Source organism: Macrotis lagotis, chromosome 7 (genome assembly GCF_037893015.1).
Source record: "Macrotis lagotis isolate mMagLag1 chromosome 7, bilby.v1.9.chrom.fasta, whole genome shotgun sequence".
Taxonomy (NCBI): domain Eukaryota; kingdom Metazoa; phylum Chordata; class Mammalia; order Peramelemorphia; family Peramelidae; genus Macrotis; species Macrotis lagotis.
Window position 1 is genome coordinate 164,360,852 of NC_133664.1, and position 26,519 is coordinate 164,387,370.

The window sequence follows — 26,519 nt, forward strand, 5'->3', positions numbered from 1 at the left end:
ACCAAAAAAAGGTTTCTTTGTAATATCTTTCTGACCCCCTTACTGTCTCTGAGCTGAGAGCTCCCAAAACTACTGCTGTCACTATTGCCTCTGGGTTCCCTGCTAGTTTGACCCATTTTCTCCATGCCAGCTTCAAGCTCAGTGTCTCAGACATTATTTGTTGACATCTTAAGTCATCTAAGTCTGGAAAGTTATCTAAGTCATCTAAGACTGGAAAAAAGTCTCTCACTGATCTCTCATTGACTCTATAACTCCAGAAATTAGTTTGAGGAATTCTTTGAATGTTGTTTGGAGAGGAATAATGGAAGAGTTAAACTGGGATTATTCCTCCTCTCAGGACACTACCAATTGCAGAGAAAGTCTAAATCTTCAGACCACAAATCTAGTCCCTTTTCCTATTGCTATTAGAAAATATTTAAGTTCTTTATTTAACAATATCCTCCCCCCCGAAGTTGGATTCTTGACTCCTTTGGGGGTAGGAACTAGAGACCAGGGACTGCAGAAAGAATAAGATTCATTGAGAGATTTGAATTTTGGTTATGATGTTTCTTAGGGAGTTCTTTCTTTCTTCCTTCCTTCCTTCTCTTTCTTTCTTTCTTTCTTTCTTTCTTTCTTTCTTTCTTTCTTTCTTTCTTTCTTCCTTCCTTCCTTTCTTTCCTTCTTTCCTTCCTTCTTTCCTTTCTTTCTCTTTCTTTTTTCAGGATGTAAACTGTATTTTTTCTATTTCTAATTGTTCAAAGACATCTAGGAATTTTTTTCCTTTTAAAGTGTCTTAAAATATGATATAGACTTGTTTTTGTCATGACATTCAGTTTAATGAGTTTTAATTTCAATCTCTTTTATCTGTTTTACAAATCAGTTGTATTAATTATGAATTTTTATTTTACATTTTCTTCTATATTTTTTAATCTTTTGATGTTGTGCTAACATTTCTTATTGTCTCATAGAGTCATTGATATCTACTTGCCATTTCTAATTTTCAGAGAGTTTATATCTTCAGTAAGATTTTGTACCCTTATATCAAGCTATTACTTCCTTTTCTAATTTTTCCTCCCATAACTCAATTATTTTAGAAATTTTTTCTTTATCACTTTCATTTCATTGATAAAATACATTCTTTGAACTCTTTCAAATATTTATTTCATCTCTTCAGGAAATTCTAGTTCAATTTATGTTTTAATTTGAGACTGTGGGTGTTTTAAAGTCATTCTTTTCTTCTGGGTTTTTCTTGAACATCTCTGTCACCAAAACAGCTTTTTATGGTGGGATCTTGTTTTGTTTACTAATTCAGTCAGACTACTTCTTCTTTTTTATTTTTTGTCTTTGAACTTTATATTTATTTTATTTTATTTAATCTTGTTAAATGTAACCCTCCCCCCCAAAAGATGAGAAACCTCAAGAATAGTGAGAGAACAAATGTCCTTCAGTCTATGAGTCTATGTTCAGATTCCAATGGCCCTGTCTCTGGGATGTTGCCTTCTTTAACAAAAATCTACCAGAGAAGCTCCTTCAATATTTCTCCCATAGTTGCTTTTACAAGCTGTATTTCCCTCCACTCTTGCTCCCCACTCTCATTCATTCTATTCTCTCTCTCCTTTCATCCTGTTCCTGTCCAAAAATGTGTGTTGTATCTGAGACCCTGTCCCCCAATCTTCCTTCTCTTCTATCATCTATTCACCCCCTTTCCCTTCCCCCATTCCCCCCTTATCCCATCCATTTCTTCTCATTTTTCTCTAGGGTAAGATAGATTTCTTAACCCTATTAAGTGTGTTTGTTATTTCCTCTCTGACCATTTCCAATGAGAATGAAGGCTCACTCATTCCCCCTTGCCTTTCCCCATTCCACTCCATTGAAAAAGCTTTTTCTTGACTCTTATGTGAAATACCTTAGGCTCTTCTTCCTCTCCTTTCTTTTCCTCCCAGTACTTTACTTTATCACCTATTGACTCCATCTTTTTACTATATTATACCATTATATTCCTCTCCTTCCTGTGCCCTGTCTATATCTTCCCATGCATAAATGCAAACAGTTCAACATCATTAAGTTCCTCATAGTTAGTCCTTCTCATCCATCCCCTCTATGGTTCACCAGTCATGTACTTGAAGATCAAATTTTCTGTTCTGCTCTTGTTGTTTGAATAGGAAAGTTTGAAAGTCCCCTGTTTCATTGGAAGTCCATTTTTCCCCTGAAAGAGGATGTTTAGTTTTGATGGGTAGTTGATTCTTGATTGCAAACCAAGGTCTTTTGCCTTCCAGAATATCATGTTCCAAACTCTACGAGTCCTTAATGTAGATTCTTCCAGATTCTGTATAATCTTGACTATAGAGCCATGGTAGTTGAATTTGTGGTTTCTGGCAGCTTTTAGTATTTTTCTCTTTGACTTGGGAGCTTTGGAATTTGGCTATAATATTCCTGGAAGTTTTTCTTTTGGGGCCTCTTTCAGGAGGTGACCAGTGAAGTCCCTCAATTTCTATTTTACCCTCTGTTTCTAGGATCTCAGGACAATTTTGCTGTATTATTATTTTTTGAAAAAGTGAAATCTAGGCTATTTTCCTGGTCATAATTTCAGGTAGCCCAATAATTTTTAAATTATTTCTCTAGATCTATTTCTCAAAGTTGGTCATATTTTCAATGAGATATTTCAAATTTTTTCTAATTTTTGACTTCTTTTGAAAAGTTTTATTTCTTCCTGATTTCTTGCAATGTTATCAGCTTCCTTTAGTTCCATTCTGCATTTGAAGGAGTTATTTTCTTCAGAGATTTTTTATCTCCTTTTCCAGCTAGTCAATTCAGCTTTTTAAGACATTCTTCTCCTCCTCATTTGCCTTTTGTTTTGCTTTTCCTAGTTGGCCTAAACTATTTTTTTGTATTTCTTTCACCAAGGTGCTGATTTGGTTTTCATGATTTACTATATGGCTCTCATTTTTCCTCCCAATTTTTCCTCCACCTCTCTTCATTGCTTTTCAAAGTCTTTTTTGAGTTCATCCATAGCCTGAGTCCACTTTCTATTTCCTCTTAGAGGCTTTGGATAAAGAAGCTCAAGTTTGTCATCTTCAGAATCTTCCATCAGACCAAAGTAATTTTTTATGGTCGGATTCTTCTTTTTTCTTTTGCTTGCTCATGTCCTCAGTCTAAGAGTAATTTACCACATTTCCAAGGCTTTGGGGGTTTGGGGGGACACCCCACTGGGACCTTTATTCCATCAAGGTCTTATACTTTCTTGCCTGTGCTTTGATATGTAGATGACCACAGCTCCTCTCTGCCCTGGAGCTGTGAGGAGGATCCCTGCTCTGGTATCTTAGTATGCTAGCCCAAATTGCAACCTGGATCTGAGTATGGGAAAAGAGCAGAGTAATGTCCCAGGGAGAGCAGAAAGAATTCTTCAATCTCCCCCTACCCCTTTACTGTCTCTGGGCTGTGCTCTGGAGGTACTGGCTGGCTTCCCTGATTCATGCAGCAGGTTCTCACCACAGGACTGTTCTTAGGCTGGTGCTCCCACACTCTGGTGCAGAAGAATTCTCTCACTATCCCTTCAAGCTGTTCCTGTTGATCCCTGGACTGTGCTGCATCTGTGGCTTTTTTCCAACACCTGGTCCCAGTGAAGCACACCTTTCCTGCAGAACTTCTAAGTTGTCTTGGACTGGGAAATTGTATCATTCAATCTTTCTGTGGGTTCTACCCCCTCTAAATTTTTCCTAGTTATAATTGGACAACTTTTGGAGTTTTGGGGGGAATAAGTTTCAGGGAAATCCTGCCTTCAATTGCCATCTTGACTCCTATCTCCCAACCCCAGACTACTTCTTGACTCTGGATGTTTTATTATGGGCTCTGAATTTCTGCAGTGGAAGTCCAGATAATGTTGTTGCTTTCTTGAAGGAAATTGAATGTTGTAGTATTATCATAAAAACCTCATGGATACTTCAGTCAAGGCAACTAAAAGTTTTCAGTACTTCTCAAGTGGTCTGAACCAGAGACAATTTTTCCCTTTGGCTTGAGTTCTTAAAAATCCTGACCTGGGTTTGGATCTTAGAAACAAGGGACTTATGCTATGAGTTAATTGGGAAATTCTGCTGGTTCAGAGAGAGGAGAACTGCAGACATTCTTTGGTCTGAGTTTCTTGCCCTGGTTATTCCTCTGAAGTTTTCAGATTAGTGTTAAAGTGAGAATGAAGATGCCACTCCAAACCTTTGGATTCCTGTTTCTTGCTTCTAAATCTACTCCTCTCTCAGTACAAGGTCTCTGTTTTATAATTGTACCTTACCCCTGCACATTATTCCTGGCCTCAGTCTACCCTAGAATTATTATGTACAGCTATGGAATAGTGAAAACAGCAGCCAATTTTTAATTCATTCTGCTATAAGCTTCCATTCTATGGGATAGTTCATCCTGTTCACATTTACAGTTAAGATTACTAAATCTGTATTTCTCTCCATCTTATCTTTCTCCATTTATATTTTTCCTCTTTCCTTTCCTTTTATTCCTCCTTACCAAAGTTTTACTCCCATTCCCCTTTAACTTTCCTTTTAAAATAAAACTTCCAGGTTTTGCACTAATAAAATAAATGCTGTCAACATTAAAAGGAAAGCAGAAAGTTGGAAAACAATCTTCCGAACTAGGAGTTCTGATAAAGGTTTCATTTCTAAAATATATAGAGAATTGCATCAAATTTATAAGGTTACAAGTCAATCCCCAATTGATAAATGGTCAAGGGATGTGAATAGAAAGTTTTCAAATGAAGAAATTAAAGCTATATATAATCATATGATAAAATGCTCCAAATCAATATTGATTAGAGAAATGCAGATTAAAGCAACTCTGAGGTATCACCTCACACCTGTCAGATTGGCTAAGATAATAAAAAGGGTAAATGATCAATGCTAGGATTGAGACATTGATGCATTGCAGGTGTAGCTGTGAACTGATCCAACCATTCTGGAGAGAACTGTGACCAAAGAGTAATAAAACTATTATACCCTTTGACTCAGCAATTCCAATTCTAGGCCTATATTCAGAAGAAATCATACAAAATAGGAAAAGTTCCACATGTTCCAAAATATTTATCGCAGCTCTTTTTGTAGTGGCAAGAAACTGGAAACTGAGGGAATGCCCTTCAATTGGGTAATGGCTGAACAAGTTATGGTATATGACTATGTTTCAGAATACTATTGTTCTATGAGAAAACATTTATGGTCAGACTAGAAAAGCATGGAATACATTACAAGATCTGATACTGAGCAAAGGAAGCAGAACCAAGAGAACATTGTACACTTTAAGAACAACATTGTGAGATGATTAGTCTTGAAGTAGGCAGCTCCTCTCAGCAGTTCAGAGAGCTCGGACAACCCTATTAGATTGGCTATGGACCATACTATCACCATTCAGAGGAAGAAAATCGAAACAAAACAAAACAAAAAAAAAAAACCTTCAGAATCTGATGAACACTAACTTTCACTTATTTAAAAATATCTCTTTTGTATTACTTTTGGTTAATCCCAATTCCTCATATTGAAAATGACTATCTTGTAAAGCATATTTATCACAAATGTGCATGTACAATATTAACCTGACTCTTAGCTGCTGAGGGTAGGGGGGGATGGGAAGGGAGGGTGGAAGAAAATTTTGTTATTTAAAAAATATACATTTACATATGGATGAATGTTGAAACATTTTTATAATATGTATTTGGAAAAATAAAATATCAATGAAAAATTTTTTTAAATTATTCCTTTGTCAGAAATACTAATTGTAAAATTTCTGCATTCCTTTTAATCTTGTCATATTGATTTTATTTGTATAAAAAAGCTTTTAAATTTAGTATAATCAAAATTATCTACTTTGCATTTCATAATGGTTTGGTCATAACATCCTCCCCTCTCAATGGATCTGATAGATAAAATATATCTTGTTCTCCTAATTGGTTTATGGTATCACCTTTTATTTCTCTATCTTGTACCCATTTCAACCTGTTTCTGATATAGGGTGTGAGATATTTTTCTATGTCAAATTTCTGCCACACTATTTTCCAGTTTTTCCAGGAGTTTTTGTGAAATGGTGAGTGCTTATCCCAGAAGCTGGAGTATTTGGGTTCTTCAAACAGGTTATTAGGTTTTTACTATTGTTTCTTTTGAACCTAATCTATTCCACTGAGCTACCACTCTATGTCTTAGACAAGACCAAATAGTTTTGATGACTGCTACTTTGTAATATAATTTTATATCTAGTATGGCAAGACCACCTTCCTTTGCATTTTTAATTAATTCCCTTGATATTCTGGATCTTGGATATCTCTAGATGAATCGTGTTATTATCTTTTCTAGCTCTGTAAAATAATTTTTGGTAGTTTGCTATGGTGCTGAATAAGTGATATAATTTAGGTGTAATTATCATTTTTATTTTTTCAACTCAGCCTACCCATGAGCAATTGATATTTTTTCAATTATTTAGATCTGATTTTATTTATATAAAATGTGTTTTGTAATTGTTTTCATATAGTTTCTGGGTTTGTTTTGATAGGTAGGCTTTAAGTATTTTATTCATTTATATTATCTATAGTTACTTTAAATGAAATTTCTTTTTCTTTCTTAGTGCTGTACTTTATTGGTAATATATAGAAATGTTGAAGAATTTTGTGTGTTAATTTTGTATCTCGCAACTTTCCTTTTTTTTTTTTTTGCAAGGCAATGGGGTTAAGTGGCTTGCCCAAGGCCACACAACTAGGTAATTATTAAGTGTCTGAGGTTGGATTTTAACTCAGGTACTCCTGACTCCAGGGCCAGTACTCTATCTGCTGCTCCACCTAGCCGCCCCTTTGCAACTTTCCTAATGCTATTAATAGTTTCAAATAGTTTTTTTTATTGATTCTTATGGCTTCCCTAAGTATACCATCAAAGAGTGAGTTTTGCTTCCTCATTGAGTAGTCTAATTCCTTCAACTTATTTTCCTTCTCTTATTGCTAAAGCTAAATTTCTAATAAAATAAATTCTAGTAACATTTTAAAAATCAATAATGGTGATGATAATGATTATCCTTATTTCATCCCTTAGCTTATTGGGAGTATTTCTAGCTTATTCCAACCAAGCAGAATGCTTGCTAGTGGTTTTAGATATATTGCCTAATATTTTAAGAAAAGCGTTCTAGTATTTTTAGGAGAAATGAATGCTCTATTTTTTCATAAACTTTTTTCAGCATCTAATGAGATAATCATTTGATTTCTTAATTTTGTTATTGATGTGGCTAATTATGCTGATCAATTTCCTAATATTGAACGATTCCTGCATTTCTAGTATAAATTCTACTTGATCACAATGTATAATTATATGCAATAATATTAATAGGGAAATTGGTTTATATTTTTCATTCTTGGTTTTGACTCTCCCTGGTTTATGTATCAACACCCTATTTGTGTCATATAAGGAACTTGGCAGAACTCCTTCTTCACCTACTTTTTTCCAAATGGTTTATCTATATAATTGGAATTAATTGTTCTTTGGATGTTTTGTACAATTCACTGGTAAATCCATCTGGCCCTGGAGAATTTTTTCTTAAGGAATTCATTAATGGATTATTCAATTTCTTCTTTTGAAATGGAGTTATTTAAGCAATTTAATCCCTCTTCTGTTAATCTGGACCATTTAAAATTTTTGTAAATATCCATCCATTTCACTTAGATTGTCATATTTATTTTCATACAGCTCCAAATTATTACTTTAATATTCTCCTCATTGTGGATGATTCACCCTTATCATTTTTGATTCTGGTAATTTGGTTTCCCTCTTTTTTTTGATCCAATTTATCAAAGACTTATCTATTTTATTAGTTCCCCCCCCCTTTAAACCAACTCTTAGTATTATTTATTAGATTTATTAGTTCAATAGTTTTCTTACTTTCTATTTCATCATTCTTTTCTTTGACTTTCAGGATTTCTAATTTAGTATTTACCTGGGATAATTAATATGTTCTTTTTCTTGCTTTTTAAGTTGTTTTCCCAATTCATTAATCTTCTCTTTCTCTATTTTATTCATGTAAGCATTTAGGGATATATAAAATTTCCCCTAATAACAACTTAGGCTGTATCTCACAAGTTTTGATATGCTGTCCAATTAGTGCTATTAATTTGGATGGGATTAATGATTATTTCTATGATTTTCTATTTGATTCACTCATTCTTTAGGATTGGATTAATTTCCAATTACTTTAATCTGTCTTTCCATGGTCCCTTATTACCTGTAATTTTATTGCATCATGATCTGAAAAGGGATCTTTTTTTTTAGGTTTTTGCAAGGCAAATGGGGTTAAGTGGCTTGCCCAAGGCCACACAGCTAGGCAATTATTAAAAAAGGGATCTTTTAATGTCTGTCTTTCTGCATTTGATTGTGGATCAATATTGCTGAAGGTGCCAGATAATAAGATATATTCCTTTCTATCTTCATTCAGTTTTCTCCAGAGGTCTATCATATCTAAATTTTCTAAAATTCTCTTCTACTCCTTAGCTTTCTTTTTGGTTATTTTAAGTTAGATTTATCTAATTCTGAGAGGGTGACAATGAGGTCTCCAAGGAGTATAATTTTGCTGTGTATGTCTTCTTGTAACTCATTTAGTTTCTTCTCTAAGAATTTAGGTTCTATACCACTTGGTACATATATGTTTTGTATTGATACTACTTCATAGTCTAAGGTACATTTTAGAAAGATGTAGTTTCTTTCATTACCTCTTTTAAAAAATCTTTATTTATTTATTTGCTTCTTTATTTATTGATTGATTTTGAATTTTGTTAGGCATTGGGGTTTAGTGACTTACCCGAAGTCATCTAGATAGTTAAGTATCAAGTGTCTATGGTCTGATTTGAACTGAGGTCCTCCTTACTCCAGGGCCAGTGCTCTATCAATTGTGCCTCCCTCCTAACCTTCCCTTTATTTCTCAAATTCGGTTGTGTGAGATGATTGCTTTCTCTGCTTTTTTCACTTCAACTTAAGCATAATATATTCTACCCTAGCATCCAGCATATTGCTGTGCTTCAATTATATTTCCTGTAAACAACATATTGTAGGAATCTGTTTTTTAAACCACTCTGCTTTCTACTTCAGTTTTGTTCATCTCATTCACATTCACAATTACAATTACTTACTCTATATTACCTTCATCCCATCTTCCCTCCACTTTTCTTTCTCCTTTCATCCTATCCCTCCTCATCAATCTTTTACTTCTTACTGCTGCCTCCATCAATCTGTCCTCCCTTCTATCAGCACCTTCCCCCTTTCTTTTCCTTTCTCCTTCTTCTTTTACTTTGTCTTCTGCCATCCTTTCTTTAAGACCTTCTTTCATCCACCCTCCACCCCCACCCTTTCCCTTCCCAATTATCTATAGGGTAAGATAAATTTAAAAACCTCAACTGAGAGTATATGTTATTTCCTCTTTGAGACAAATCTGAAGAAAATAACATTCAAGCTATTTGAACACTTTCCTTTCTTTCCCTCTACTTTAACACTTCTTTTGTTCCTTTTCTTATAATAAAATTTCTGCTATTCTACTTCCTCCACTTCCTGGTACAGTATAATCCCCCTTTTTTAAAGTTGTAATAATTTTTATATCATTCCATCAAAATCAATTTTTGTACATACCATCTGTCTAAGTATATTCCCTCTAATAAAGCTACAGTTCTCAAGAGTTATAAATATCATCCTCTCATTTAGGGATGTAACAAGTATAATTTTATTAAATGACATTATTTTTCTTTTCCAAAAGAAATTATTTATTTTTTATGACATTATTGACTATAATGTTTAAAGATCTAATTTTCTGTTCAGCTCTGGTCTTTTATCAGGAAAATTTGAAAGCTATCTATTTCATTAAATTTCCTGTTTTCCCCTGAAAGAGTATGCTGAATTTTCTGAGTGTATTGCTTCTATTTTCTTTAATTTATTTTTTATTCTTTATTTTTTTATCTTAGGTTTTTACAAGGCAAATAGGATTAAGTGGTTTGCCCAAGGCCACACAGCTAGGTAATTATTAAGTGTCTGAGGCTATATTTTAACCAAAGTACTCCTGACTCCAGGACCAGGACTGATGCTCTATCTACTGCCCCACCTAGCCACCCCATGAGTGCATTGCTTCTTGATTATAATCCAAGATCCTTTGCCCTCTGAAATATCAAATTCCAGGTTCTTTGATCCTTTAATGTTGATTCTGACAAGTCTTGTGAAGTCCTGTAATTGAATGGCTTCTTTGTAGCTGCCTGCAGTATTTTCTCCTTGACATGATAATTCTCCTTGGCATAATAATGGTTGATTTTCTCTTGCATTTCTTTCTCCAATTTTTCTACTTGATTTTTAAAAATCATTTTTGAACTCTATCAAGAGATTTTTTTTATGCTAGAGACCAATTCATTTTCCATTCTTGGCATGGTGTTATGATCTTCCTTATCTCCATACTTTTTCTTGAAAAAAAACTTTTCTCTGGATTTTCTTAATAATTTTGAGCTCTGCTCCTGGGCTCACAGGGGAACTGTTCCAAGCTTCTTCTGTTGATGGAAGGGCCTGCTCAGAGACTTTCTGCATTGCAATTGCGAGTGGCTTGCTCATTGGATTGGAATCACCCAGTTCATTTGCCCTGGCTTCACAAGGGTTCTGGGACTTCATTGTGGGGACCTCTAAATTAACCTGGTGTGCCATTGGCTTGCTGAAATGTGATCTGAGCCATCGACCACAGATCTCTGCTGCCCTCCTCACCCCATGCTAGTTTCTGCTTCCTGTGCAAGGCCATACTCCCCCTCCAACCTAGTAAGATAGACTTTTTCTGAATTCTTTTCCTGATATCTTAAGCTGGAAAACGCTATACTCTGCTCCTTTGTGGATTCTGTCACTCCAGAAGGTATTTAGAGACCTGATTATTATTGTTTCTGAGGGAAGCCTGATAGAGCTTAGTAAAGTTGTTGACTTCTCTCATCTTGTCTCTGCCCCCTCACTTTTATTATATTTTACATGAAATGATAAGATTAAATGCTATCTAAATTTCTTTGCAAATCTAAGACTCTTGAAATCTCTGTTTCTATGAAACTATCATTTTTTTCTTCTATATATATTTGATACTCTCATGTATCCTGAGGTTAGTTCTATAAAAGATAACAATAAAGATGCTGCTACTACCTTATTTCATGTTTCAAATCTTCCCATATATATTAGTAGGTCAATATTCCTCCCTATATATTCTGGAAAGATAATTGCTCAATATTTTCATTACTTCAAAGGATTAATAAATAATGAGGAATAATTGATGGCAAACTAACCTTTAAGTAAAAGTTCAAGTCCTATTTTTAATTTATACTAATTAGGTTACCCTGAAAAAGTTGTTTAACTTCTCATGGCCACTTGCAAAATTCAAAGACTATAAGTTGCCAACCTACAGTAGTTGAAAGTATATTCTCATTGGGGAGTTTTCTATACAGATGAAATTACAAGTATGGATTTAAAAAATGAATTGTTTGCTGCTATTTTTTTCTCAAAAGATAATTATGTTTGCTATCATGATTTTTTACCTCCTTATAAAAAGCATGTTGATTTAATTTTGCTTCCTCTTAAAGTTATGTGCTTTTCCATTAGTGAAGGAAATAAGATGGAGAACATGTCCATTCTTTCAACAAAGATTTTGATACAAAGAGTGAAAATAGATTTGTTAGTCAACCACTTTAAATTAGGCCACAAGTTAAAGTTAAAGTTATCTGGTGAAGGTTTAGTATAGCTCCCTTTATAACATGGAAAATTCATATGGCAATTGTTCTTTTTCATTCCATCACTTTATCCTTCTGCCCCATATTAGCAGCTCTATAATGAGAAAAAGAAATACACGGAAATCAAATGACTTGACCACAGTTAAAACTGTAGAGGGGATTACTTCTTGGGTAGGATTTGGCATTGATAACTTCTGAGATAACTCTGATTGTATGCTTTTGGGGTTCTATGTGACTTAGAAACCCCGTTCTCTAATTTTGTTTAATCCAATGCTCTTATTTCTCTTGAATAGGAAAAATAACTTTTAAAATCTGCTAATAGAATGAGAAAAACATTGGGTAGATCTTATCTATTTTTGGTTTCCTACAAATTAATATATTGTTTTTAATAAGCTTTGTATTTAATTGCCAGTGTAAAGAATTATCTGCCAAAATCCATGCTTTCAAAAGAGCATATTAACAGCTATTACTATGCATGTTTGCATTAATATTTTATAGATTATCTGGCACAGACAATGACATTAAATCATTGAAAACCAGTGCCTGGCTTATTTATGCCCATAATTTAATATAATGGTGAAAAGCGGGGGGGGGGGGGAGGGAATCATCATCATCATAGATGGGTCACTTAAATTCTAGACATAATGAGAAAAATTCTTTTAAGTATTCACTTGTTCATTTTTTACCAGTGCTTCTTAAAAGTAGTTTTAAAATGTGACCAATATAGTTATTTAACTAATATTTTTTATATTTGCTATGTGAATGATAGTGTGACTGTGAGAGAAATAAAACACATGAAATGATCTTTTCCTGGAAAGGAATAACCTTTGTCCTCCAATATTAAAAAAATAAAAAGAAAATTTTCATGCCAAATATGTACAGTGAAGAAAAGCAAATTTGTACAAAACATCCAGAAATATATGTCTCAAATTCTACCTTGACTCCATCATCTCACTGTCAGGAACTAGGTAGCATGAAATCTATCCCTAGCCATCTGGAATCATGATTGATCATTGAATTGAATGAGTTTACATTATAAAGACAATTTTTACTTTTTCTATTCTTGCCTTTTTTTTGATTAATGATATGTTCTCTCTGTGAATGTCTGATTTTTCTATTTAAAAAAAACTGGATTTAACTGTCTCTAGCAATTTCTCAGAAAATGAAAAGGTTTTGAATAGTTCTCTGTATGTTCAAGTGGTTGTAGATTTCATCCATCATGTTGGCTTCAAGCACCACTACCTCTCAAAGATAATAATACTGTATTAGAGAAGGTGAACTTCAGGTACTCTTAAAAAGATGCCTCATTATTCAATTGTGTATCGAGTCAGAGGAGCCAAAGAGAAGTGTTCAGAAGGCTAAAGGCAAGTTTCAGACAATAGTAATGACTTGAGTATAGTAGTAGTAGTAGATAAATTGGATATGTGGTGCTGCTCAGAAATGGCAGGAATCAAAGAGAAAATTACAAATAAAGACTGTGCTATGTGGGAGATGCAAGCAGTATGCAATTCTGGGGCAAAGGTAATAAAAATAAAATGTTTAAAATAATGACTTCAGGCACTTAGGACTCAGATACATAGAGCTTATACTCATTCTTTCAAGGTTAAGCAATACATTCAAATGGGTCTCCTTTAAATATGGAAAAACAATATTATTTGGAGCTTAAGGAACACAACCATTGATACCAAACTTATAAACTCAGATATTTGTAAGTAGCGTATTCTTTCTCTATTAGGACCATGTACTTTCAATTTTGCCCCTGTAAACAACTCCTGGATTTTGCATAATGTGAAACATTTAAATCACCTAGCTTGTTAAGGAAAGAACCAAGCAATAACATGCAAATTTAACAGTGTGGTGTCCTATGATAAGCAAGGTGACATTTGGAAAGGTGGCATTAAGCTCTGCAGGATAGGATAAGAAATCTAAGAGCAAAAAGAGGCAGGAAGAACTGCTGAGAGCTCGGGCTGTTTTGGGAACGAAATCACTTTTCCATACACTTCAGTGATATTCTGCCTCTCTCATAGCCCTGCAAAACTCTTCACGTTAATTAGCTAAGCAGTAAAGTGTTTTAGAAAACACCAGAAAATAATCGGGTCTATTCATTTAGCTCTTATGCATAAGAATAATTTTCCATGTCATATAGGTTATTCCATTGTCTTTATTTTGTATATTTGCCTCATATACCTATCATTTCAGAATACCCCTTGGGCTATTGCCAAGAATCTTGGTATTATTCCAAAATTTTAAATACATAAATAGGTAAATAGGTAGATAGATGGATAGATGGATAGATAGATAGAGATATAAATTTTAAAAAATCATTTTTATAAACAATTTCAATGGCAATATTTATGGGATTTGCATTATAACTTGTTTTGTATCTTTATTTTAATCATTCATGCTTTTAATGGAGTTTTTCTAAATCAGCATTTGGCAGGAGGTTTGGGTTTGTAGTTTATGTTGGTGATTAGATATAAAGGCTTTCAGTATTCTGTCCGAACACATTTTATTAGTTTTTAGACTTTATATCTGTTTAATTTTAAAAAAATTTTGGAAATATTTTAATTGTAATATATAATAAGGATGATGGAGTTGCCAACTAATGACCTTCATAGCCCTTTAGACAATTCACCAATAGTCTTTTGGGTGTTCATTGTTAAAATGAGATGATAGTCAATTTGTCATGCCTTGTAAATGCCTACCTTCCTGAGTCTTATCTCTGATTCAAAACATCCTGGAGTATTACCAGTTATCTCAAGGGAGTAGAGATCCAAAATTTGTCAGGAAAAAGATTATTCATTCTCTTATTCATCCACTTTAATTTCCTTCAAAATAGTGACACAAATAGACCAGATGTCAGAATTGATGGTCTTAACATTTATTGCTTTGGTTTCAGCAAAATCCTGTAGCTACCATTCATATGATGCTTTATGATTTATGCATATCATCTCATTTGAACCCTGTGAGGGAAATAATACAATAATTATTTTTTAGTTGTTTTTTTTGCAAGGCAATGGGGTTGTGGCTTGCCCAAGACCACACAGCTAGGTAATTATTAAGTGTCTGAGGCTAGATTTGAACTCAGGTCCTCCTGACTCCAGGGCTGTTGCTCTATCCACTGCACCACCTAGCTGCCCCTCAATTATTCTTAACTTCATATAATAGATGAGCAAATTGAGGCTAAGGAAGATTCAGTGACTTATGTAAGGTTTCTCATCTTATAATATTGGAGGTAGGATTAGAACTCAGGTTTCTCTTAACTCACATTCCAATACTTTCTTCTTCAGCAAATTGACTAAAAAAATGTGAAGGTTGCTTAAGAATTGACTCCTTCAATCAAATAGAATTTCAGCATATTACATTTCAGGCACTCTGCTAGACATTGACAATATAAATATAAAATATAAAAATATAGACAGATATAAAGGACAATAGAGTCCCTACTAATTTAAATGTTCATATTTTAACTGAAGAAGCTAAGGCCCCGGAGTAGAACAATTTATGAATAACAGTCACTTACTTTATTTATATTAATGATGAACAACTCCATTAAGTAATGAATTTCTATAAAACTTAACACAGAGAACATAAAACTGAAAAGGATCTAATATAACTTAGTCTAAAACCTTCACATCCCCAGTAAGGTCATGTCACTTGCATTTTTGTTTCTGTTAAGTCATTTTGTAGCTAGTTAGTTAAGACAAAATTGTTGATGTGGTTGTTTGAATGTCGAAAATTTCAGTGTCCTTTAGTGCTTGCTGCCACAAATTTACTTACCAGAATCACCATCATACATTTGCTAAGTGACTAATTATGCAGTTTGATGTGGTAGCTGCTAGACAACAGGGATTTGGGAGAGCCTGTCCTTCAGGTGTTTTTACATTAATGGATGTAACATTTAATATAATAATGAAAATGGTGTCAATGTTTTTCCAGAGTCACTTTAATATGTTGGAATTTAATATATTGAAAAAATATTGTCCCATTATTATTATTTACCACTAAAGATCATGTCTTTTTATCTTCTTTTTTTATATAAGGGAAAGTCTCTTTATACTTGCCCTAAAGTTTTCATACATGATTTCATCTTTCTTTGATGTTCTTGAAAATGGAAAGAAAAGTCAAGTTGTAACCTCAAGTTATACTGATGCTGTCACACTGAAGTCTGTGTTATTTTGTCCATTCCTTTGTGGATCTTAGTATGTCAAGGATGACTAGTCACTGTTCTAAAATACTATGACCTAGATACGAAAATCTGCAAATGTTGCAAAGAATTTGTCAATCTAGCTTAACAATCTAGCATCTCCTGTCAGAGTCTTTTTAAATGAAAATTAAACAAAGAAAAAAAATTAAAGGTTATTTAAGAAATAACACCTTCAATCAAATAGAATTTCAGCATATTACATTTCAGGCACTGCTAGACATTGGTAATGTAAATATAAAATATAAATGCTTTAGGAATTTACATTCTGCTGGGGGATTGCAAAATTATTTCAAAAATACAGAAGATACATATAAAAAATTCAAAGAAATCGAAGTGATTGGAAGCAAGCATTAATAAGTGGAGAAATCAGGAAGGTCTCAAAGGAGACTGTAGCTGAAGTTACCAAGAGACCAATGTGAAAATGGGACATAATACAAGCTTGGGAACAACTTGTGTTTATAGAAGATGGATCAAAATGTGAAGAATAGCAAGTATACCAGTTTGGCTAAAGCACATAAAGTATAAAGGAAAGAAATAGGAAATCAGTATTGCATAGTAAGCTAGATTCATAAGAGAAGGTTTTAAATGAATTTCCACTTGAGAGTATTCCCTTAGAGAGTATTAAGTGAAGAATGGCATAGTTAGATCTGTTCTTTAAAATTATTAATTTGGCAGCTGTGTTGGGACTGGATTGGAAAGGGAGAATAATTAAGAAGCTTTTAAAATAATCTTCATTAGAGGTGATATGGGCCTGAATCATAGTGATAGCTATGTGAATAGAAAGTAGTTTACAGATGAGAAGGTTCTGAGAAGAGAGAAGGGCAAGAACTATTTGTATATGGTTGTGTGAAAGTGAGATATGTAGGATGACTTCCTGGTTGCAGAGCTGGGTAACTAATAGTGGTACCTTTAACAAAATTAGGAAAATCAGGAACATGAGTGATGAATCATATTAATGTATAGCTATGAATGTCTTTATTAATTTGAAAAGAGGGAAAGCTCATCCACTAAAAATGTATTCTGATGACTGATGATAATATCAATGGGCTTTTGATATTCTGAAAGTTTTTCATATTTGACCTTGGACTATACATGAAGAATCTTAATGTTATCTAAGACAAATTTGGGTCAGAATTACAGAGGATACTAGAATTCAGGTTGAGGGAAAAATTGTGTAAAGAGAAAATAGTGTCTCAATAGTGTCTCAACTTGGACTATTAAGCACAATTAGTGTCAAAGAAAGTAAGAAAGGGGAGGAGAAAAAGAAGAAAATATGCTAGTGGGAGTAGATGGTCTTGAGATAGAGGTTAGTTCCTCAGATGTGGTAAACCACAATATATTGCCTGTACTATGGAACAGCAGATCAGAAGTATATAACAGAATTATGAAAACTGTTTTCTAGACAGAATTATATAATAATTTTAGGTTTTGTGGGTCAAGAGGAAAATTTGAGGCTATCATGTATGTACTTATAAAATCTGACAGAAAACAAAGATTTCTACAAATTTTATTGCTGAAATTCAATATATGGTGATAACAATTGAATACAGTTTTTGTAATACTGGTATGCTAAATGAGAAAAATAGAATTTTGGAGGGAGGAAAATTGGTGTTCATAGTGTTTCCTATCAGCAAAATTATACTATATACAGCTTTGGTGTAATTGCAAAATAAATGCAATGCTTTGTCATCTAATTCAATCACAAAAGTAGTATACTTCTACTATACTTTAAAACTACAATATTCAAAGTGTTTTGACAGGTGAATATGTACTGCCAATAAAAATATATTCTTTCACTCTAGTGATATGCATGACAATTTAAACACTGTTGAATTATAACTAGCTCACTGATTTGTGATGTACTGAGCAGTGGCATTAAGGGTTAAAAGAATCACATGTGGTCTCTCGTGACTACTGAACTTTTTTGTTGTAGCACAAAAGCAGCCCTAGATAATAAGTAAATCAATCAATCAATATTTATTTAATTCCTATTGTTCTAAATACCAGGTATGCAAGAAAAGGCTTAATACATTCTCTGACTTCAAGGTCATGATTTAATGAAGGATATAACAAACAAACAGATATGTACAAACATACTACATAGAAGATAAATATGAAGTAATTAACATACAGAAAGTACTTTAATTAAGAAGGCATGGTCTGAGGTACCACTTCACATCTATCAGATAGATTGATATGACAAAAAAACGAAAACGATAAATGTTGGAGGGGATGTGGGAAAGCTGGGACACCAATTCACTGTTGATGGAGTTGTGAAGTGATACAACCATTCTGGAGAGCAATTTGGAATTATGACCAAAGGACTTTAAACTGGGCATACCCCTTTATCCAGCATTAACACCACTAGGTCTGTATCACAGAGATCATTAAAATGGGGGGGGGACCTCCAAGTACAAATATAGCAGCTCTTTTTGTAGTGGCAAACAATTGGAATTGGAGGAGATGCCCATCAACTAGGAAATGACTGAACAAATTATGGTATTTGATAGAGTACTGTTGTTCTATAAGAAATCATGAACAGGTGGATTCAAAAAACCTGGAATTGATGCTGAGAGAAGTGAGCAGAACTGGGAGAACATCATATGCTTAGGAGCAACATTGTGTGATGATCAACTATGATAGACTTAACTCTTCTCAGAATTACAATGATCAAAGACAATTCTAAAAAAACCTGTGATGGGAAATACCATCCACATTCAGAGAAAGAACTATGAGTTTGAATGAAGATCAAGGTATACTATTTTCACTTTTTAAAAATTTCTTTTATGTTTTTTCCATCTCATGTTCTTTTTTCTTTTTTGTTCTGATTTTTCTTTCACAGGATAACTAATATGGAATTATGTTTAACATACCTGTACATAGATAACCTGTATCAGATTACATGCTGTCAAGAGTTGAGAAGAGGGAAGGAAGGAAGGAAGGAAGGAAGGAAGGAAGGAAGGAAGGAAGGAAGGAAGGAAGGAAGGAAGGAAGGAAGGAAGGAAGGAGGGAGGGAAGAGAGGGAGGGAGAATAATGTGGAACTCAAAGTTTAATTTTTAAAAAATTGAAAACTATCATTTCATATAATTGGAAAAAATTTAAAAAATAGTAAAGAGAGGTTGGGATAGACTTCATATAAAAGATGACATTTTATTTGGAACTACAAGGCAGCAAAGGAGATAAATAGGCAGGGTACTCCAGGCATGGAAAACAGTCAGAGAAAATACCTGAAGCTGTGAAACAACATGAAACAACAAAGAGGCCAAGTTCATGGATCTATGAGTATGTGTCAGAGGGTAAGGTGTAAGAAAACTGTAGATGTATGTTACACAAGTATGTCACAAAGAGTTTTATATTTAATCTTTGAGATAACAGGGAAACTCTGGAGTTTATTGAGCAGTAGGTGATTTGGCTAGACTTAGACTTTAGGGAAATCACTTTGGTGACTAAATGGAGGACAGAATAGAATGGGCACAGATTAGAGTCAAGCTTTTGCAATAATACAGGTGTTGTTATTGTTGCATGTCCTTCATTCTCAAAGATGACCATGACATAAAGGAAGTGATATAACATCATGCAAGTGATATGAATTTAGGTGGCAGGTGGAGTGGCTGGGCAAAGTCACCAGCCTCACTTTCTCCTCTGGAGCATCTGGGTCCAGTGGCCAAATATGATTCAAGATGACTGGAGATGACTATGGATGCAGTAGGAGACTTTGCCTTATTGAGCTAAGGTCATTCACAGGTCTCAGTTTGATTGAGAAAACACCCATTCACAGTGATGGTAGTGTTAGTGGAGAGAAGGTCTTTTAGAGATATGTTGCAAAGTTGAAATCAATATGCCTTGGTAATATATTACACATAGTATATGAGAGATATTGGGGAATTGTGGAAAACACCTGAATTGTGAAATTGAGAGTCTGGGATGTGGTATTACTCTCTACAGTAACAGTAGCTCATTTCCACTTAAAGGAACACATTTGATTTTTTTGACACTTCTCATTTTGGGGAAATTTTTCCTTAAATTTGTTTCTCTGTTATTCTATTCAGTGCTCATGATACTTCCCTTCAAATGTCAAGAAAAGCAAGTCTAATTCCTCTAGTGCCTGATAATCCTTCAGATATCTGAAGGCAGTTGTCATGCCTCCTCTAAGCCTTTTCCTCAGGCTGAAATCAAGCCCCTAGTCACCATTTTTGGATATGTGCCATCTTGTCAATGTCTTTCCTGAAATAGAGTATTCAGAGATATTTGAAATATGTTCTGACCAGGAAAGAATACTAGAGAACTTTTTCTTTCCTCACTTAGGACATTATATTTCTAATAATGTAGAGCAATGTTATGTTAGCTTATTTGGCTATAATGTAAACCAATCCGTAATGAGTTTCCATTCCATAAGCCATAATTTCTTCTATAATTAATAATGGCTAATGATTTTTATTTAATTATAGTTAATACTCTTAATAGTTTTCTAATATTCTATTTAATAATTTCATGCCTTCTACTAATATCCTTAGATATTGAAAGGATTCATCTTTAGTTAACTAAATCCCTTGTGATTTTTTCACATGGACCCATTTCTAAAGCTTCATTTTCTACATTTAAAAAAACTCCAAGTATAAGACTTTACATTTTCCTTATTATATTTCATCTTGCTATAATCAACCTCTTATTTTAGGCTAATAAAATATTTTTGGATCTGATTCTTTTATGCAATGAATTAACAATGCCTCACAGGTTCATGTCATGAATCTTTGTCTTTATACAGGTTATTGAAAAAAATAGAGGCAAAGGAAATAATATGATGGTATAACATTTGAATCTTCTCTCCAGGTTAGAATTACTTTGACATTGCTCCATTTATCACTATTGAGTTCATTCATTTAAGAAATTGAAAATGATCTATAATTACTAGAACCCAGGTTATATCTCCTCATTTTGTCTGTAAAGATAGCATAAGACTGTTCATGAAATATTTATTGAGGAAACTCACTCTACCAAAGCAGAATAGCACTTGCTACACAATTTATAATCTTAAAAGTTGCTTGGATTATTGATAGTCTTAAAGGTTGCCTGGAGTAAATACAGTGACATCTCAGAGTCACAAATACAGTATCTGTTGGAGTAAGAACTTGAACTTAGGTCTTCTTGACACCAAATTAGCTCTGTATGAACTATTTCATGTTGCTTGATGCCTGTAAATGTGATTTCTCTCAATTAACTGGTGCCAGTTTGTTATCCTTTCTTCTGGAGAAGTCACAGACTATCCTTTTAGTAATATATTGGACAGTTTTTTTGCAGAAAACATGATCAATTAACTATCTTAGAGTCTTAAAAGATCATCAAAAGGAGATCAAATATGAAAAGGGAATATGAGACCCCATTATTTATAAAGTAAGAAAAATATTTTGGAGTTTCTGTGTTATTTATTTCCAAATTTGGATGAACACAAGCAGTACTTTTAGTTTTTTCATAGTTAGGACTATGTGGTTAGCAAATAATTTTGTATTTGAATTATTTGTATAGATAGGAGTATAGACATACACTGAATTAATCAGACAATTCTCTCTCAATTGTGTTCCCTTTAGCACAAATATCTATTTTTTATATATGATCTATTTCAATGGTATAGCTCAACTTGGTTCTTTTTAGTGCCATCTCTGTGACCTTTGTAAGTAAAATTGGGACTGGGACATTACACCCCAAATATTGTGGTTCTTTGTTGATGAGACTTTATAATAAAAATCTTTGGAGATTTCCAGAGCAGAGCCAACATAGTGGTGTTGCTCCCAGAACTTTTCCCTACCAAAGATAAATGAAGCCTTTGCTCTGAAATTCAAACTACAGATCCCAACAAGAAAAACACAAGATTCAAAGAAATGTTCAGAGGTAGACCTCAAGGAGGATCTTTGGTGAAGGTCTATTTCTTTGAAAGAAAAGGTGAAGTAAAGTCTAGGAGGCAGGAGAGCGGGAAAATCAGTGGGAGATTTTTAGACACAGTGCAATCCAGATCCAGACAGTTTGACAATAGCAGGAGTCCTGACAGTTAGATAGCAATCCAGCAGGGAGGATTCCAACCACAGACAAAATATGAACCCTGGGAACAAGGGGGTAAAAGACAGAACTGAGTCAAGAACAAACCACTGCTAAATCAGAACCTGGTCACAGAGGAAAACATAAACATCTACAAAGACAAGACCTGGACTGTATAGGCAATTTCTTGAACAATAACAAGCCAGGGATCAAACCCCAACCCTAGAAAAAAAAAAAAAAAAAAAAAAAAGCTTGGATCTATGCTTCCTATACCCCTGGAGAAGAGCGAAAACAACAAAGAAGAGCAAGAAAAGCTAAAAGAGTGCTCACTATAGAAAATTACATTACAGACAAATATAACATTTCCATGTCTGATGAAGAAATCAGTGAAAAATCATTTAGAGGGGAAGTCTCAAAACAGTCTATGAATTGGACTCAAATCCAAAAACTCATAGAAGTTTTTTCCCTTAAATTTGTTACTCTGTTATTCTATTCAGTGCTCATGATACTTTCTTTCAAATGTCAAGAAAAGCAAGTCTAATTCCTCTGGTGTCTGATTAAAAAAAACAGAATTGAAAAACCAATGAAGAGAGGAAGAAGAAAAAAATGGAAAAAAGAAATGAGAGTCATGAAGGAAAATTATGAAAAATTGATGAGAGAATTCAATGTCTTTAAAAAGGAAACACAAAAGGTAATTGAAGAAAATAAAACACTAAAATCTAGAATTGAAGACATAGAAATCAATGAATCTACCAGACTACAAGATTCTATGAAACAAAATTAAAAGGCTAAAAAAAATTGAAGAAAATATAAAGTATATTTTAGGAAAAACAAATGACCTGGAAAATAGATCCAGAACAGACAATCTATAAATCATCACACTACTAAAAAGCCTAGATCAAAAGAAAAAATAACCTGGAAAATATCATGCAGGAAATTATAAGGTAAAACTGTCCAAATCTCCAAGAACAAGAAAAAAATATATAACCATTAAAAGAATACATAGACCCCTTCCAGAAAGAGTCCCCAGGATAAAAACTCCAAGGGCTATTATAGCCAAATTCCAGAACTCTCAAATAAAGGTGAGAATACAGCAAAAAGAAAACAATTCAAATACAAAGGAAACAATCAGCCTCAACAATGAAGGACCAGAAGAACTGGAATACCATATATCAGAGGGCAAAACACCTGGGATTACCACCCAGAATATACTACCCTGCAAAATTCAGCATATACTGTCAGGGAAAAAGTTAGGTATTTGGTGAAAGAGTGAACTTCTAAAATTTACTGACACAAAGACTAGAACTGAAGAGAGAATGAAATTGCTAAATAGACAACTCAAGAGTTGCACAAAGAGGTAAATGAAAATGGGAAGGGAAAAAAAAACAAAACAAAGCAAATGTTAGTCAAGATATCAAATTGTATACAGCCATAAAAGGGAAGATATAACCCTTCTAGTTCTTGAGAACTTTACTTCTCTTAGGACAATTAAAGGATTAGATATAATTGAAGACATTGGATTTAAGAATAGTGTTGGGTCTTGTCTTTCCATTGAAGAGGTCCAAGATGACATTACTATGTTTTGACAAAAAAGCACTGATGAAAAGCAGGGGTGTTAGCTTTAAACTAAAGTGTCTCATTATCCTTTGACCCATTTTAATTCTGCTGAGCCAACAAAACTTAGAACTTCCTCTGATGAGCCCATCATAAACTGGGAAGTCCTGAGTCAGTGTCTCCCATAACTTGCAATCTTTTGTAAAGTTCTCTAGTGAGATCTTCAAAGGCTCATAGTACTTAGAGCCCTTTAAAACTCTAGTAGTTAATTAAATCAGAGTTTGACTTAATCCCTGCTTCACTTAACAAGGGGTTAAGTACCCTGGGTTGGGAAGGGGGGTAAAGTGTGAGAGAAAATAACCCCGGGGTGAGGAGGGGTACAAATAGTTCAAGGAATGATTTGGCTTTGGATGATACTTTGGCTCATGAGGTGTGTTGTGTGCCCTTGGATTGTACTTGCAAAGGAGATAAGGGAAAAAAAATGATTATAATTATAATTGAATGGAGCAGCTAGGTGGCTCAGTGAATAGAACACTGAACCTGGACTCAGGAGGACCTGAGTTAAAATCCAGTTTCAGAGACTTAAAAATTACCTAGCTGTGTGACCTGGGACAAGCCACAATCCCATTACCTTCCAAAATTAAAAAAAAGAGATTATTATAATTTGATGTAATTTGAGACAATGCTGCTTATCAAGCAATCAAACAATAAATCTTTGATTATATTTTGATAACAATAAGAGCTTATTAAGCAAAAATAATCAAATTGTGATTGATGATTAATAGTACTTGAATGATAAATAACACAAGGTGAAGAGACACAAAAATTTATAATTTTGGAGGGAGAGAAGGGAGAGTGTGAACACTGAGGAAATTATATACAATAGATTTGGCCCAGAGAGGGAATAAGATACATTCTTACTTGGATTTAAAAATCTATCCTAATCTATAGGGAAGAGGATGGTGCAGCTAGGTGGCGTGGCCCTGGAGTCTGGAGTACCTGAGTTCAAATATGGCCTCAGACACTTAATAATTACCTAGCTGTGTGGCCTTGGGCAAGCCACTTAACCACATTTCCTTGCAAAAACCTAAAAATAAAAAGAAGAGGAGGATGGGGAAAGGAAAAGATAAGGGAAGAAGGGATTGATAAAAGGAAAAGTGAAGGTATAAGTGAAAATAAACTGAAAGTTAAATTTTAAAAGAAAAGTTAAAGGGGAAAAGGAGTAAAATTTTGATGAGGGGGATTAAAAGAAAAGGAAAGAGAAAAATATAAATGGAGAAAACAGAGGGAAATACAATATTAGTAATCTTTTTTATTTAAATATATTTATTCATTTTCATCCCTATTCATATGTATCATTTTAATTTACATAATTTCCTGCCACCCTCCCTATTTCCCCCTCCATTCAGGGATGAACAGTCAGGTTAGCCTTGCACATGCAGATTTTGATAAACATATAATTAGTAATTAGATTAGTAATTGTTAGCAATATTTGGTACGAGGAATTTGGATTAATGGAAAGAGATACATAAGAGATTTTTTATAAAGTGTTCATCAGATTCTGAAAGGTTGGTTTTTTGTGTGTGTTTTGTTTTGTTTTTCCTTCCTCTGGATGGGGATAATATAGTCCATAGCCAGTCTAATACAGTTGTCCTAGCTCTCTGGACTGTTGAGAAGAGCTACTTGCATCATGATTGATCATCTCACAATGTTGTTGATGTGTACATTGTTCTCTTGGTTCTACTCCCTTTGCTCAGCATCAGATCCCATCAGTCATTCCATGTTTTTCCTAGAGCCTGACCATTTAAAGTTTATTATAGAACAATAGTATTACACAGTATTCATGTACCATAATTTATTTAGCCATTCCCCAATTGGGCATCCTCTCAATTTCTAATTCTTTGTCATTACAAAAAGAGCTGCTATGAATGTTTTGGAACATGTAGGACTTTTCACTTTTTAAATAATTTCTTCTGGATATAGACATAGAGTTGGAATTATTGGGTGAAAGAATATGAACAGTTTTATCATTCTTTGGGAATAGTTCCACATTACTCTCCAGAAAGGATGGATCCATACACAACTCCACCAGCAATGCATCAATGTCCCAATCCTCCCAACATTGATCATTTTCCCTTTTTTCTCATCTTGGTCAATCTGATAGGTGTGAGATGATACCTCATTGCTTTAATGTGTATTTCTCTATTCAATAATGATTTGGAGCATTTTTTCATATGATTATATATAGCTTTAATTTCTTCATTTGAAAACTGTTTGTTTGTATTTTGATGTAATTCTGTATATACTTCAGAAATGAGACCTTTTTCAGAACTCCTAGCTGTGAAGATTGTTTCCCTGTTTTCTGCTTTCCTTCTAATTTTGGCAGCATTGATTTTATTAGTGCAAAATATATTTAATTTAATAGAAACAAAATCATTCATTTTGCAGTTTATAAAGTGCTCTACTTCTTGTTTGATCACAAATTTATCCCTTTTCCATAGATCTGATAGAGTGTTTCTTGATCTATTAATTTATCTTATGGTATTGCTCTTTACATCTAAAATATTAGTAATCCTAACTGTAAATGGGAATGGAATGAATTGTCCCATAAAACAGAATCAGATTGCAAAATGGATTAAAAACCAGAATCCTCCAGTGTGCTGTTTGCAAGAAATACATTTGAAGCAGGGTAAAGGTAAAAAAGATGGAGAAAAATATATTATGTCTCTGCTGAAGTTAAAAAAAAATCAAGGGTAGTGAATCTGATCTCAGATAAAGTAAAAGCAAAACTCAATCACATAAAAAGGGATAAGGAAGGAAACTATATCTTCTTAAAAGGCACCATTGGTAATGATGCTATATCATTACTAAACATGCCTGCACCTAATAGTATAGCATCCAAATTCCTAGAGGTAAAGCTGACTGAATTATAAGGAGACACAGACAGCAAAACTTTAATAATAGGGGACTGCAACCTCCCTCCCTCAGAACAAAATAAATCTAAA